This window comes from Triticum aestivum, chromosome 6B (assembly GCF_018294505.1).
Source record: "Triticum aestivum cultivar Chinese Spring chromosome 6B, IWGSC CS RefSeq v2.1, whole genome shotgun sequence".
Taxonomy (NCBI): Eukaryota; Viridiplantae; Streptophyta; class Magnoliopsida; order Poales; family Poaceae; genus Triticum; species Triticum aestivum.
This window is the reverse complement of record NC_057810.1, coordinates 170,454,751-170,472,933: the sequence shown is the minus strand read 5'-3', so window position 1 is coordinate 170,472,933 and position 18,183 is coordinate 170,454,751.

The following is an 18,183-nucleotide window of genomic DNA, read 5'->3' as shown; positions in this document are numbered from 1 at the left end:
AACCTCTTGACAAAATTTGTCATGATCATCATCAACATTCTGAGTTCCTCCAGGATATCAATTGTATTCATGATGAGAAATACCATCCTTGCCCCTTGATGATTTGTGTTATCATCGGCAACATTCTTGCTTTCCCTTCAACACAAACTTGTTCATGTTTTGTGTTGTACCTTGAGATCCTTGCTATCCAACTTATGTTATGTTCTACCTTGGAGTATTGCTATCTTTTATGTTAAGAATGTCATGGGAAATTCACCACCCTTAAGAATTCTTGATACAAGTGATACTTATTAACATCACCATTCTTTTCTTGGTCCCCGTGTTGTTTCTAACCGAAATACCGACAAATGGTCTGTGATGTGTAAATTCTAAACTTCTAGCAACCCTATTGCTTTGAAGTTATTGGTCTATAGTTTCATTCTACGTCTATGGCTTATTGAATCATCATTCGAACATTGATCATGCTACCTAGCCCATATTTTGGGTGCACATTTCAACCAATGTTTAACTGTGTATGTTTTCCTCGAGCATACATCATTAAGTCATTTGATCTAGCTAATGTTATCTCCTTGTTCACATAGTTGTGGAAATCCATCTTTTTGGAAATCTCAATGGATTGTCGCTGAGTCAATTAGTCACCTCCTCACCTCTTCTTGATTTAATGGTGAACCCCTGTTCGGAGCTCGCTTCCATAGTTCATTTCCCGATAATCATATAATGTCATCTCGTCAATTGTGTTGCACCTCTTATTCTCAGGCATCCTGAGTTTAAGATGTCCTGACACCAATCAGATTTGAAACCTGTCAGATATGATGGTTGGAACATTTTCCAAGAGTCATAGCATTGATCTTTATATAACCCAGTTAGGTGATGTCATGCCTAGCACATCTGGCCGGAGGACCTATTGTTATAGTTTCCTTTTTAGCAAGGTTAGCCATTCTTCTATGAGGAAATTGTAAGACTTATTCTATAAGTTGCTCCTGATGGATCCTTTGTGAATCCAAAGCCTGATCTTTACCCAATGATAGTGTCAATGCTATCTCGAAGAATGTATGTGGTACTCCTACCTTCAATAAGGACAATTGAAGCACAATGCTAAATTGTCTTTATCAATTATTCAAACACCATTGTTTGGGTAATGTCATGAAATTCCTCTCCCCTTACCTAAATGGTTACATACTTGGAGCCCTATCCTTAATATCTTGCTCTGCCTTTCCTTGGGAAAGATATACTCTAAAACTTGAGTATAAACGCCTTTTTCCTTTCCATTGGTCTGATTAATGTAATAATCACACTTTCCTTTCCATTGTTTTGGTTAACCTTTCTTGTGATCTATATGATATAAGCAGTAATATTTCTCTGCTTATGTAAAAACCTCGGTGTACCATCTTGTCTGGTGTAACACTGTTACTATTGTTGATGACATACCGGTAGCCACCGCTGGACGAGAACTTTGCCTATTGGTCCACCTCGTCCAACGAGCAGGAAATGGTTCTCTTCGTCCCTCGTCCTGGGTACCGACGTTGTTGCCGACATAATCGACAGGCTACCCTTTGGCTTGCCTTGCTATCATGACCATGCAAGATGTCACCACTCCTCCTACTTTTATCCCACATGGTGGGTCCATAACCCAAAGTTCCACAGGATCGAAACCCGACTCTCCTGTACACCACATGTTCCCAAGGTTGTTCCTCACATTTGACTTCGTATGTAATTCACGAACCACCTGTCTAGTGATATATTCTGGTATGAGACGCAATACCTATTCTCGTTGCCCTGAAACCCTTTCACCTTCTGATTAGGCATCGAATGATTGCCTATCCGTTTGAAAGTTCTCATGGTACCTTCTTACTTTGCTCTCGATATCTTCTTCAGTTTCAAATCGATATATACTTATGCTTCTTTCCTGAGTTAACTGTCTGATGCTCGATCTTGTTAGAATCCATCCTTATAGAGTTTTCCCTTCTTACCCTTTCATAAGTACGGTGAAGATCCTGAAGGAAGGACGACAACTTCATCATGATGACCTGAAGCAGAAAAATCAAGACATCAGCGATATGGATCGACCACTTCAAGAAGAACAACCAAGACCGAGAAGATTCGTTAGGATTTCATAACCACACCTTTCCCCCTTATTCCACCTCTTAAATCTCGGGACGAGATTTCTTGTAGTGGAGGAGAATTGTGATGCCCGGATAGTTACGCTACAGTAACCCTCCGCTAATGATGCCACGTCACCATGATTACTGTTGTTAATCTTGCGATGATTCAAATCTCGTTCAAATTTCAAATTTCAAATCAAGTCAAACAATTAAAGTTTTCAAATGTCAAAACTAAAATGTTCTTAATGTGACAAATAAATCATGGATATTATTGGTAGAGAAACAACATCTTTATAAAATAATTAAATACCCTAAAGTGATTAAAACAATAGCAAAAACAATTAGTTATACTCCTAATATATTTTACAAAATACTAAACTATTTTAGCCAGGTGCTAAAGTTATTGTGGCAGTGGTATAATTAATGTTAGTATGTTAGGTGCTAATTGAATATTTATCAAACTAAAACAAATTGGGAAATAAAATTAAAACAGAAAAGAAAATAAATAAAAAGGTCAAAGATAAAACAAAAATAAAAAGGAACCCCCCCCCTCACTAGCCTTTGGCACAGTAGGGCACCGGGTCGCCCAGCCGCAAACCCTAGTGGTTCCCTCCCCACTCGTCCCCACTTCCCCTCCCCCACGATCCCCTCGCCCCGATCCCCTCCCCCTCTCTGCTCGTTCTGGATCGGGGCATGAGCCCGCCGTCGCCGTCCATGGTCGCCGGAGCCGCCCCCTCGTCTACCTCCACCTTGTCGGGCGCCTCGTCATCCTCCTCCCCGAGAGCCATTCACCGGAGCTCCTCTGCCTCATCACCCTCGTCGGATCTGCGCCGCCGCCCGTCCCCGGCTCCTCCCCAAACCTGTTGCCATTCCCCTACACCATTCGTGAGCCTCTCCGACGATCCCCCACCTCCCCCACAATCTCGTTGCCGTAACTGTCGTCCGCGCCCTCCCGTTGCCGCGCCCTCCCGTTGCCCCGCTCCGTGCACGACCTGGCCGCGCCCTCGCGCGCACACGTCCGCCTGAGGCGCGCCTCTGTCCCTACTAGCCATCGTTGCCACACCGTGTTGCTGCTCACCCTGCCTGCCGCCTTGGCCGCTCCCCTGCGCGCGCGTCGCACCACAGCCGGCGCTCGCCCGCTGCGCCCACGCTCACACACTCGCTGCTGCCCCACTGGACCTCGTCGCCGACGTCCATCCCGGCACCTCCGGCACCGACCACTAGCCCCACTGGATGCGCGCCGACACGCTCGTCCTGCTGGTACTCGTGGGTGACCAAACGGTCGCCGGAACGCAACTCCGGCGAGCCTCCGCCGCATTCTGTGGCGGCCGGCGACTAAGCGCCGACGTCACTGACGTGACGCCTTTTGTTTATCCACTAACCCCCTGCATGTGGGCCCTGCACAGCTTAACCAACCTGCTAATTAAAACATTAAGAATAACTAACCTAGACACTGACATCGGGCCCTACCGCTTAATTAACCTCTGGGTTAAATTCAACCTCTGTTGAATAAATAGTCCATGACAGGTGGGTCCATGCCATAATTTAACTGGATAAGGTTGACACGTTAGCCTGCTGACTCAGCATGGGCCCCACCAGTCAGCCTCTGCTGACTGGACTGTTGACCCATCAACTGGCCCACTAGTCAGCCCCTGTTTGGCCTGTCTAGTTACAAAGCTGGGTACACATAGCAATTGCATTTAGTATAATTTCAAATTAGATTAAATTCAGAAATTCTAGAAATCATTTAAAACTTTGGAAATTAATATAAAACAATTCGTAATTCGAATGAAAATACTTTGTACATGAAAGTTGCTCAGAACGATGAGACGAACCCGAATATGCATTCCGTTCGGCCGCCGCACGTCCATAGCACAGTGAACAGGCAACAATCCACATCCATTTCATTTATCCGAAAATGCGAAACACCGGGAATACTTTCCCGGATGTTTCCCCCCTTCGCCGATATCACCTATTACCGCGTTAGGGCACACCTAGCACCGCTCTTTGTCATGTTATGCATTGTCATGCTTATGTTTGCATTATATTTATTGTTTCTTTCCCCTCTTCTCTCTGATAGACTACGAGACCGATGCCGCTGTTGCCCCGGTCGACTACAGAGTTGACGACCCCTCCTTCTTGCCGGAGCAACCAGGCAAGCCCCCCCCCCTTGATCACCAAATATAGCCTATTCTTCTCTCTGCTGCTTGCATTAGAGTAGTGTAGCATGTTACTGTTCGGTTACTCCTATTCTATTGCATAGCCTGTCATTGTTGCTACAGTCGTTGATACCTTACCCGCAATCCTAAATGCTTAGTATAGGATGCTAGTTTATCATCATTGGCCCTACATTCTTGTCAGTCTGCCTTGCTATACTATCGTGTCGTGATCACTCGGGAGGTGATCACGGGTATATACTATACATATATACATACTATACAGATGGTGACTAAATCCGGGTCGGCTCATTGAGTACCCGCAAGTGATTTTGATGTGGGGGCGGAAGGACAGGTGACTCCATCCCGGTAGAGGTGGGCCTGGGTTCCCGACGGCACCCAACTGTTACTTTGTGGCGGAGCAACAGGGCAGGATGAGACCACCTAGGAGAGAGGTGGGCCTGGCCCTGATCGGCGTTCGACTTCAAAATAACATGCTAAACGATATCTTGGTATTTGATCTGAGTCTGGCCACTGGCCTATACGCACTAACCAACTACGCGGGAACAGATGTGGGCACTCGACGTCGTGGTATCAGCCGAAGCCTTCGTGATGTCAGCGACTGAGCGACGCTCGCCGAATTGGACCGTAAGCCTGCTCTTGTATTAAGGGGGCTAGGTCTACTTCCGGCCGCCCACACAACGTGCAGGTGTGCAATGGGCGATGGGCCCAGACCCCTGCGCACATAGGATTTAGACCGGCGTGCTAACCTCTCTGTTGTGCCTAGGTGGGCTGCGACGTGTTGATCTTCCGAGGTCGGGCATGACCCAGGAAAGTGTGTCCGGCTAGAGGGATCGAGCGTGTTGGGAAATGTGGTGCACCCCTGCAGAGAAGTTGATCTATTCGAATAGTCGTGTCCCTCGATAAAAGGACGACCCGGAGTTGTACCTTGACCTTATGACAACTAGAACTAGATACTTAATAAAACACACAGACAAGTTCCAGAGACAACCCGGTGGTCGCTTTCCCACAGGGCGATGAGGGGAGGATCGACGGGTAGGATTATGCTATGCGATGCTACTTGGAGGACTTCAATCTACTCTCTTCTACTGCTGCAAGATGGAGGCTGCCAGAAGCGTAGTCTTCGATAGGACTAGCTATCCCCCTCCTATTCTGGCATTCTGCAGTTCAGTCCACCGATATTGCCTCTTTACACATATACTCATGCATATGTAGTGTAGATCCTTGCTTGCGAGTACTTTGGATGAGTACTCACGGTTGCTTTTCTCCCCCTTTCCCCCCCTTTCCTTTCTTCCTGGTTGTCGCAACCAGATGCTGGAGCTCAGGAGCCAGACGCCACCGTCGATGATGACTCCTACTACACCGGAGGTGCCTACTACTATGTGCAAGCCGCTGACGACGACCAGAAGTAGTTTAGGAGGATCCCAGGCAGGAGGTCTGCGCCTCTTTCGATCTGTATCCCAGTTTGTGCTAGCCTTCTTAAGGCAATCTTGTTTACTTATGTCTGTACTCAGATATTGTTGCTTCCACTGACTCGTCTATGATCGAGCACTTGTATTCGAGCCCTTGAGGCCCCTGGCTTGTATTATGATGCTTGTATGACTTATTTTATTTTTAAAGTTGTGTTGTGATATCTTCCCGTGAGTCCCTGATCTTGATCGTACACGTTTGCGTGTATGATTAGTGTACGATTGAATCGGGGGCGTCACACAGAGTCATCCGGATTGGTGTAATAGCTTGCATCGACGTAACTCTTTATGACGAACTCTTTATCACCTCCATAACCGAGAAATATTTCCTTAGTCCTCTTAGGTAACTAAGGATAACTTTGACTGTTGTCCAGTGATCCACTCCTAGATTACTATCGTACCCCCTTGCCAAACTCATAATAAGGTACACAATTGGTCTGGTACACAACATAGCATACTTTATAGAACCTATGGCTGAGCATAGGGAATGAATTTCATTCTCTTTCTATTTTCTACTGTGGTCGGGTTTTGGGTCTTACTCAACTTTACACCTTGCAACACATGCAAGAACTCCTTTGATTGTTCCATTTTGAACTACTTCAAAATCTTGTCAAGGTATGTACTCACTGAAAAATCTTATCAAGCGTCTTGATCTATCTCTATAGATCTTGATGCCCAATATGTAAGCAGCTTCATCGAGGTCTTTCTTTGAAAAACTCCTTTCAAACCCTCCTTTATGCTTTCTAGAAAATTCTACATCATTTCCGATCAACAATATGTCATTGCAAATACTTATCAGAAAGGCTGTAGTGCTCCCACTCACTTTCTTGTAAATACAGGCTTCACCGCGAGTCTGTATAAAACTATATGCTTTGATCAACTCATCAAAGCGTATATTGCAACTCCGAGATGCTTGCACCAGTCCATAGTTGGATTGCTGGAGCTTGCACATTTTGTTAGCACCTTTTAGGATTGACAAAACCTTCTGGTTGCATCATATACAACTTTTTTTAATAAATCCATTAAGGAATGCAGTTTTGATATCCGTTTGCCAAATTTCATAAAATGCGGCAATTGCTAACATGATTCAGACAGACTTAAGCATCGATACGAGTGAGAAAATCTCATCATAGTCAACACCTTGAACTTGTCGAAGACCTTTTGCGACAATTCAAGATTTGTAGATAGTAACACTAACATCACCGTCTATCTTCCTCTTGAAGATCCATTTATTTTCTATGGTTTGCCGATCATTGAGCAAGTCAACCAAAGTCCACACTTTGTTCTCATACATGGATCCTATCTCAGATTTCATGGCCTCAAGCCATTTATCGAAATATGGCTCATCATCGCTTCTTCATAGTTTGTAGGTTCATCATGGTCTAGTAACATGACTTCCAGAACAGGATTACCGTACCACTCTGGTGCGAAAAGTGCAATGGTTGACCTACAATGTTCAGTAGTAACTTGATCTGAAGTTTCATGATCATTATCATTAGCTTCCTCTCTAGTTGGTGTAGGCATTACGGGAAGGGATTTCTCGGATGAGCTACTTTCCAATTCGAGAGAAGGTACAACTACCTCATCAAGTTCTACTTTCCTCCCACTCACTTCTTTCGAGAGAAACTCCTTCTCTAGAAAGGTTCCATTCTTGGCAACAAAGATCTTGCCTTCAGATCTGTGATAGAAGGTGTACCAAATTGTTTCCTTAGGGTATCCTATGAAGACGCACTTCTCCAATTTGGGTTTGAGCTTATCAGGCTAAACCCTTTTGACATAAGCATCGCTACCCCAAACTTTAAGAAATGACGTCTTAGGTTTATTGCCAAACCACAGTTCATACGGTGTCGTCTCAATGGATTTTGACGGTGCCCTATTTAACGTGAATGCAGTTGTCTCTAATGCATAACCCCAAAATGATAGTGGTAAATCAGTAAGAGACATCATAGATCGCACCATATCTAATAAAGTACGGCTACGACGTTCGGACACACCATTACGCCGTGGTGTTCTAGGTGACGTGAGTTGTGAAACTATTCCACATTGTTTTAAATGAAGGCCAAACTTATAACTTAAATATTCACCTCCGTGATCAGATCGTAGAAACTTTATTTTCTTGTTACAATGATTCTCCACTTCACTCTGAAATTCTTTGAACTTTTCAAATGTTTCAGACTTGTGCTTCATTAAGTAGACATACCCATATCTGCTCAAATCATCTGTGATGGTCAGAAAATAACGATACCCGCCGCGTGCCTCAACACTCATCGGACCACATACATCGGTATGTATTATTTCCTATAAGCCATTGGCTCGCTCCATTGTTCCAGAGAACAGAGTTTGTCATCTTGTCCACGAGGCATGGTTCGCAAGTATCAAATGATTCATAATCAAGTGATTCCAAAAGTCCATCTGCATGGAGTTTCTTCATGCGCTTTACACCAATATGACCTAAACGACAGTGACACAAATATGCTGCACTATCATTATCAACTTTGCATCTTTTGGCATCAATATTATGAATATGTGTATCACCACAATCGTAAACAGAAATAGACCACTCTTCAAGGGTGCATGACCATAAAAGATATTACTCATATAAATAGAACAACCATTATTCTCTAATTTAAATGAATAACCGTCTCGCACTAAACATGATCCAGATATAATGTTCATGCTCAACGCTAGCACCAAATAAGTATTATTCGGGTCTAAAACTAACCGCGAAGGTAGATGTAGAGGTAGCGTGCCGACGGCGATCACATGGACCTTGGAACCATTCCCGACGCGCATTGTCACCTCGTCCTTATCCAATCTTGTACGATCGAAAGTATGTCTAAGGGGGGGGGGGGTTGGAGAGTGCAAACGCAATAGGAGACACGGATGTTTTGTCGTGGTTCCGATAGGTGGTGGTATCGTACATCCACGTTGATGGAGACTTCAACCCACGAAGGGTAACGGCTGCGCGAGTCCACGGAGGGCTCCACCCATGAAGGTTCCACGAAGAAGCAACCTTGTCTATCCCACCATGGTCATCGCCCACGAAGGACTTGCCTCACTCGGGTAGATCTTCACGAAGTAGGCGATCTCCTTGCCCTTACAAGCTCCTTGGTTCAACTCCAAAATCTTGACGGAGGCTCCCAAGTGACTCCTAACCAATCTAGGAGACACCACTCTCCAAAAGGTAATAGGTGGTGTGTTGATGATGAACTCCTAGCTCTTGTGCTTCAAATGATAGTCTCCCCAACACTCAACTCTCTCTCACAGGATTTGGATTTTATGGAAAGAAGATTTGAGTGGAAAGCAACTTGGAGAAGGCTAGAGATCAAGATTTATGTGGTAGGAATGGAATATCTTGACCTCAACACAAGTGTAGGTGGTTCTCTCTCAGAAAATGTATATTGGAAGTGTAGGCATGTTCTGATGGCTCTCTCCACGAATGAAGAGTGGGTGGAGGGGTATATATAGCATCCACACAAAATCTAACCGTTACACACAACTTACCAAACTCGGTGGGACCGAATCGTGAAACTCGGTCAGACCGATTTAGTTCATAATGTGACCGTTAGGCATTTCGGTGGGACCGACATGTCAACTCGGTGGGACCGATATTGTTAGGGTTAGGGCATAACATAATCTCGGTGAGACCGATTACACAAACTCGGTGAGACCGATTTTGGTAATAGACAAACAGAGAGTTGGTCAGGCAAACTCGGTGGGACCAATTCGCTCATCTCGGTTGGACCGAAATGTTACGAAAGGGAAATAGAGAGTCTGCATTGCAATCTCGGTGGGACTGATCGCTCATGTCGGTTTGACCGAAATGTTACAAAGGGAAACAAAGAGATTACAATCCCATCTCGATGAGACTGAGATCCCTATCATTGAGACCGAAAAGACTAGGGTTTCTGGCAGTGGCTATTTCAACTGAACTCGGTGGCGCCGGATAGAAAGTTTCGGTGGGGCCGAGTTTGACTTTTGGTTTGGGACATATGTGGATGTGAGAAAGTAGTTGAGGGTTTTTGGAGCATATCACTAAGCACTTTGAGCAAGAAACTCATTAAGCAACACCTCACCCCCTCTTAAAAGTATTGGCTTTCCTATGGACTCAATGTGATCTTGGATCATTAAAAGTAAAATGTAGAGTCTTGTGCTTTGAGCTTGAGCCAATCCTTTTGTCCTTAGCATTTTGAGGGGTCCACATTTCTCATCCATGTCATGCCAAACATTGAGCTTTCCTGAAATATTTATCTTGAAATAGCATTAGCTCAATGAGCTATATGTTGTTAGGAATTACCAAAACCACCCAGGGATAGTTGCACTTTCAAATCTTCGTTTAATCCGCAGCTCCTATTTTGAGTTACAAATATGAGCAACCGAACCAGTATCAAATACCCAGGCGCTACTACAAGCATTAGTAAGGTACACATCAATAACATGTATAACAAGTATACCTTTGTTCACTTTGCCATCCTTCTTATCCGCCAAATACATGGGGAAGTTCCGCTTCTAGTGACTAGTCCCTTTGCAGTAGAAGCACTCAGTTTCAGGCTTGGGGTCCAGCTTTGGGCTTCTTCCTAGGAGTGGAAACTTGCTTGCAATTCTTCTTGAAGTTCCCTTTCTTTCCCTTGCCCTTTTTATTGAAACTAGTGGTCTTGTTAACCATCAACACTTGATGCTCCTTCTTGATTTCTACCTCCGCGGCCTTAAGTATTCCGAAGAGCTTGGGAATTGTCTTGTTCATCCCTTACATGTTATAGTTCATCACCAAGCCTTTGTACCTTGGTGGCACTGATTGAAGAACTCAATGACACAATCAACTGGAATATCAACTCCTAGCCGAGTCAAGTGATTATAATACCCAGACATTTTGAGTATGTGTTCACTAACAGAACTGTTCTCCTCCATCTTGCCCTATTTAACGTGAATGCAATTGTCTCTAATGCATAACCCCAAAATGATAGTGGTAAATTAGTAAGAGACATCATAGATCGCACCATATCTAATAAAGTACGGCTACGACATTCGGACACACCATTACGCTGTAATGTTCTAGGTGACATGAGTTGTGAAACTATTCCACATTGTTTTAAATGAAGGCCAAATTGTAACTTAAATATTCACCTCTGTGATCAGATCGTAGAAACCTTATTTTCTTGTTACGATGATTCTCCACTTCACTCTGAAATTCTTTGAACTTTTCAAATGTTTCAGACTTGTGTTTCATGAAGTAAATATACCCATATCTGCTCAAATCATTTGTGAAGGTCAGAAAATAACAATACCCACCACGAGCCTCAACACTCATCGAACCACATACATTAGTGTGTATTATTTCCGTGTTCTGGAGAACGGAGGTTTAGTCATCTTGCCCATGAGGCATGGTTCGCAAGTATCAAATGATTCATAATAAAGTGATTCCAAAAGTCCATGTGCATGGAGTTTATTCATGCGCTTTACACCAATATGACCTAAACGACAGTGCCACAAGTACGTTGCACTATCATTATCAACTTTGCATCTTCTGGCATCAATATTATGAATATGTGTATCACTATGATCGAGATTCAATACCATTTGGTGTATGACCATAGAAAGTTTTACCCATGAAAAAAATAACAATTATTCTTAAATGAATAACCGTATTGCAATAAACATGATCCAATCATATTCATGCTCAATGCAAACAGCAAATAACATTTATTTAGGTTTAACACTAATCCCGAAGGTAGAGGGAGTGTGCAATGGTGATCTTATCAACCTTGGAATCACTTCCAACATACATCGTCACCTCGCCCTTAACTAGTCTCTATTCATTCTGTAACTCCTGTTTCGAGTTACTATTCTTAGCAACTGAACCGGTATCAAATACTCAGGGGTTACTATGAACACTAGTAAGGTACACATTAATAACATGTATATCAAATATACCTCTGTTCACTTTTGCCATCCTTCTTATCCGCCAAGTATTTGGGGTAGTTCCGCTTCTAGTGACCATTCCCTTTGAAGTAGAAGCACTCAGTTTCAGGCTTAGGTCTAGCTTTGGGCTTCTTCACGGGAGAGGCAACTTGCTTGCCATTCTTCTTGAAGTTCCCTTTCTTTCCCTTGCACTTTTCTTGAAACTATTGGTCTTGTTAATCATCAACACTTGATGTTCTTTCTTGATTACTGCCTTCGCCGATTTCAGCGTCGCGAAGAGCTCGGGAATCATTTTCGTCATCCCTTCCATATTATAGTTCATCATGAAGTCGTAGTAACTTTGTGATAGTGACTGGAGAATATAGTCAATCATTATATTTTCTAGAAGATTAACTCCCACTTTCAAGTGATTGTAGTACTCAGAATTTTGAGCACATGCTTACTGGTTGAGCTATTCTCCTCCATCTTGTAGGCAAAGTACTTGTCAGAGGTCTCATACCTCTTGACACAGGCATAGTCTGAAATACCAATTTCAGCTCTTAGAACATCTCATATGCTCCGTGGTGTTCAAAATGTTTTTGAAGTCTCGGTTCTTAGTCGTCAAGCATGGTGTACTAAACTATCAAGTAGTCATCATATCGATCTTGCGAAACGTTCGTAATGCCTGCATCCGCTCCTGCAATAGGTATGTCACCTAGTGATGCATTAAGGACATAATTCTTCTGTGTAGCAATGAGGATAATCCTCAGATTACGGACCCAGTTTGCATCATTGCTACAATCATCTTTCACTTAGTTTTCTCTAGGAACATATCAAAAATATAGGGCAGCTACAACGCGAGCTATTGATCTGCAACATAATTTCCAAATATTATCAGAACTAAGTTCATGATAAATTAAAGTTCAATTAATCATATTACTTAAGAACTCCCACTTAGATAGACATCCCTCAGTCATGTAAATGATACATGATCCAAATCAACTAAACCATGTCCGATCATCACATGAGATGGAATAGTCATCAATGGTGAACATCTCTATGTTGATCATATCTACTATATGATTCACGTTCGACCTTTCAGTCTCTAGTGTTCCGAGGCCATGTCTATACATGCTACGCTAGGCTCGTCAAGTTTAACCCAAGTATTTTGCATGTGCAAAACTGGCTTGCACCTGTTGTATGTGAACATAGAGCCTATCACACCCGATCATCACGTGGTGTCTTAGCACGAAGAACTTTCACAACGGTGCATACTTGGGGAGAACATTTATACCTTGAAATTTAGTTAAGGGATCATCTTATAATGCTACCGTTGTACTAAGCAAAATAAGATGCATAAAGATAAACATCACATGCAATCAAAATATGTGACATGGTATGGGCATCATCATCTTGTGCTTTTGATATCCATCTCCAAAGAAACGTCATGATCTCCATCGTCACCGACTTGACACCTTGATCTCCATCGTAGCGTCGTGGTCGTCTCGCCAACTATTGCTTCTACAACTATCGCTACCTCTTAGTGATAAATTAAAGCAATTACATGGCGTTTGCATTTCATACAATAAAGCGACAACCATAAGGCTCCTGCCAGTTGCCCATAACTTTTACAAAACATGATCATCTCATACAACAACGTATATCACATCATGTCTTGACCATATCACATCACAACATGCCCTGCAAAAACAAGTAAGATGTCCTCTACTTTGTTGTTGCAAGTTTTACGTGGCTGCTACGGGCTTCTAGCAAGAACCGTTCTTACCTACGGCACAAAACCACAACGGTGCTTTATCAAGTTTTCTGTTTTAACCTTCAACAAGGACCGGCCGCAGTCAAATTTGATTCAACTAAAGTTGGAGAAACAAACACCCGCTAGCCACCTTTATGCAAAAATAATTGCATGTCTGTGGGTGGAACTGGTCTCATGAACGTGGTCATATAAGGTTGGTCCAGGCCGCTTTATCCAACAATACCGCCGAATCAAAATATAACATTGGTGGTAAGCAGTATGACGTTCACCACCCACAACTCTTTGTGTTCTACTCGTGCATATCATCTATGCATAGACCTGGCTCTGATGCCGCTGTTGGGAAATGTATCATGCAATTTTAAAAAAATCCTACGCTCACGCAAGATCTATCTAGGAGATGCATAGCAACGAGAGGGGGAGAGTGTGTCCACGTACCCTCATAGTTTAAAAGCGGAAGCATTTCTTAACGCGGATGATGTAGTCGAACTTCTCCTCATTCCGACCAATCAAGCACCGAACGTACGGCACCTCCGAGTTCTACACACGTTCAGCTCGATGACGTCCCTTGAACTCTTGATCCAGCAAGGTGTCGAGGGAGAGCTGTGTCAGCACGATGGTGTGGTGATGTTGATGGTGAAGTTATCCATGCAGGGCTTCGCCTAAGCACTATGTGAATATGACCGGAGGCGTAAACTTTGGAGGGGGCCCCGCACACGGCTAGGAATCAATACTATGTGTTCTAGTGATGCCCTCCTACATATATATAGGTGGGAGAGGGAGAGGGGCAGCAAGGGGAGCCCCAAGTAGGAGTAATCTTACTTGGGCGTGATGTCTACTACACAACCTTCTTCTTGTAGACGTTGTTCGGCCTCCAAGTGCAGAGGTTTGTAGGACAGTAGCAAATTTCCCTCAAGTGGATGACCTAAGGTTTATCAATCCATGGGAGGCATAGGATGAAGATGGTCTCTCTCAAACAACCCTGCAACCAAATAACAAAGAGTCTCTTGTGTCCCCAACACACCCAATACAATGGTAAATTGTATAGGTGCACTAGTTCGGCGAAGAGATGGTGATACAAGTGCAATATGGATGGTAGATAAAGGTATTTGTAATCTGAAATTATAAAAACAGCAAGGTAACAAGTGACAAAAGTGAGCGTAAACGGTATTGCAATGGTAGGAAACAAGGCCTAAGGTCCATACTTTCACTAGTGTAAGTTCTCTCAATAATAATAACATAGATAGATCATATAACAATCCCTCAACATGCAACAAAGAGTCACTCCAAAGCCACTAATAGAGGAGAACAAATGAAGAGATTATGGTAGGGTACGAAACCACCTCAAAGTTATTCTTTCGGATCAATCTATTCAAGAGTTCGTACTAGAATAACACCTTAAGACACAAATCAACCAAAACCCCAATGTCACCTAGATACTCCATTGTCACCTCAAGTATCCGTGGGCATGATTATATGATATGCATCACACAATCTTAGATTCATCTATTCAACCAACACAGAGTACTTCAAAGAGTGCCCCAAAGTTTCTACCGGAGAGTCAAGATGAAAACGTGTGCCAACCCCTATGCATAGGTTCATGGGCAGAACCCACAAGTTGATCACCAAAACATACATCAAGTGGATCACGTGATATCCCATTGTCACCACAGATAAGCACGGGAAGACATACATCAAGTGTTCTCAAATCATTAAAGACTCAATCCGACAAGATAACTTCAAAGGGAAAACTCAATCCATTACAAGAGAGTAGAGGGGGGAGAAACATCATAAGATCCAACTATAATAGCAAAGCTCGCGATACATCAAGATCGTGCCATAGAGGGAACACGAGAGAGAACACGAGAAAGAGAGATCAAACACATAGCTACTGGTACATACCCTCAGCCCCGAGGGTGAACTACTCCCTCCTCATCATGGAGAGCGTCGGGATGATGAATATAGCCACCGGTGATGGGTTCCCCCTCCGGCAGGGTGCCGGAATGGGCTCCCGAGAGGTTTTTGGTGGCTACAGAGGCTTGCGGCGGCGGAATTCCCGATATATCTTTGTTATTGATGTTTTCAGGGTATGTGGGATTATATAGGTGAAAGAAGTCGGTCGGGGGGTGCTCGAGGGGCCCAGGAGACAGGGGGCACGCCTAGTAGGGGGGGTGCCCTCCTATCTCCTGGCCTCCTCGAGGCTCTTATGACGTGAACTCCAAGTCTCCCGGATCATATTCTTCCCAAAAATCACGCTCCCGAAGGTTTCATTCCATTTGGACTCCGTTTGATATTCCTTTTCTTTGAAATACTGAAACAGGCAATAAAAAAACAACAATATGGGCTGGGCCTCCGGTTAGTAGGTTCGTCCCAAAAGTAATATAAAAGTGTATAATAAAGCCCATAATCATTCAAAACAGATAACAAAATAGCACGAATGCTTCATAAATTATATATACGTTGGAGACGTATCAGCATCCCCAAGCTTAATTCCTGCTCGTCCTCGAGTAGGTAAATGATAAAAGAAAGAATTTATGAAGTGTGAATGCTAGCAGGTGCACAAGTTTGATCAATGATAATTTCAATCACCTTTTCTAGCATGTTTATATGTCATAACAGTAGTTCATCTCATAACACTTTTCATGATCAAGTAACAAGCTATTCACATGTTAAAGCATAGACCATAAACTTTCTTGAAAACTAGCAAACTTCATTCTCAGTCATAAAACAAGTGCAATTCATCTTATTTTTAGGAAGGGCCTATGTCAGAGCTTTGATTTAGCAAACTCCACATACTCAACTATCATATAGTCTTTCACAATTGCTAACACTCACGCAATACTTGTGGTTATGGAGTTTTAATCGGACACTGAGAAAGATAGGGGCTTATAGTGTTGCCTCCAAACGTATTCACGTTTGGGTGATGTCAACAATAATAGTTCATGCTAACTTACATCCAATTGGATATATATATCAGGATCACCCCAACACAAAGTGCTTGCCAAAGGATAAAATGAAAAAGGGAAAGGTGAAGATCACCTTGACTCTTGCATAAAGTAAAATACATAAGGTAAAAGATAGGCCCTTCGCAGAGGGAAGCAGAGGTTGTCATGCGCTTTTAGGGTTGGATACACAAAATCTTAATGCGAAAGAACGTCACTTTATATTGCCCCTTGTATATGGACCTTTATTACGCAGTCCGTCGCTTTTATTGCTTCCATAACAAGATCATACAAAGCTAATTTTCTCCGCACTAATAAGTCATGCATATTTAGAGAGCAATTTTTATTGCTTGCACCGATGAAAACTTACTTGAAGGATCTTACTCAATCCATAGGTAGGTATGGTGGACTCTCATGGCAAAAACTGGGTTTAAGGATATTTGGAAGCACAAGTAGTGTCTCTACTTGGTGCGAGGAATTTTGGCTGGCATGAGGGGGAAAGGCAAGCTCAACATGTTTGAATGATCCATGACAATATACTTTAACTGAGATGTGAGAAAACATAACCCATTATGTTCTCTTCCTTGTCCAACATCAACTCTTTAGCATGTCATACTTAATGAGTGCTCACAATTATAAAAGATGTCTAGGATAGTATATTTATATGTGAAATCTCTCTTCCTTCAATATTCTTTCATGAATTGTTCAAATGACCAATACAATGCTTGCTAACCTTCAATAAATTTACAACCTCTACTTCTTAGATGTGAAGTCATTACTCCCCATGGGATAAGCAAATGAAACATATATAATTTCAGATTTATGACATTCAACCATTTACTCATAGGATATAAGTGAAGCACATGAGTAAATGACAAACTACTCCAACAAGATATAAGTGAAGATCAATGAGTAGTTAAATAATTATGTAGCAATGTGAAGATTCTCTCTCATTTAAGAATTTCAGATCTTGGTATTGTATTCAAACAACAAGCAAAACAAAACAAAATTACATTTCAAGGATAGCACAACTCATGTGAAGAAGCAAAAACTTAGGTTCAACTGATACTAACCAATAATTGTTGAAGAAGAAAGGTGGGATGCCTACCGGGGCATCCCCAAGCTTAGATGCTTGAGACTTCTTGAATATTATCTTGGGGTGCCTTGGGCATACCCAAGATTGAGCTTTTGTGTCTCCTTACTTCCTTTCATATCACGGTTTCCTAAATCTCAAAAACTTCATCCACACAAAACTCAACAAGAACTCGTGAGATAAGTTAGTATAAAACAATGCAAAAACCTTATCATTTTCTACTGTAACATATTACTAACATTATTATTCAACACTTCATACTAAATGTCTCTGCATATTTAATACTCCTATCCTCAAATAGAATCATTAAACAAGCGAGCATATGCAAAGAATGCAAACATAACAGCAATCTGCCAAAACAGTATAGTCTCTAAAGAATGCAAGATTCATCATACTTCCCTAACTCCAAAAATTATAAGAAAAATACTACGCTGTAAAAGAATTATCATATCTCAATATGCAAAAAGGATTCAACATTATATCACTCTCTGACTTTTCTAGGGAATTTTTGCAACAGCGGTAAACTTTCTGTTTTGAAACAGCAACATGTATACTTGCAAAATAAGCATGGTAAAGGCTATCCTTAACATTTGTATTGAAAATAGAGATGCAAAACATTATTATAAATAACATCAAGAAAATACTAACAAAATAAAATGACACTCCAAGCAAAACACATATCATGTGGTAAATAAAAATATAGCTCCAAGTAAAGTTTACCGATGAACGAA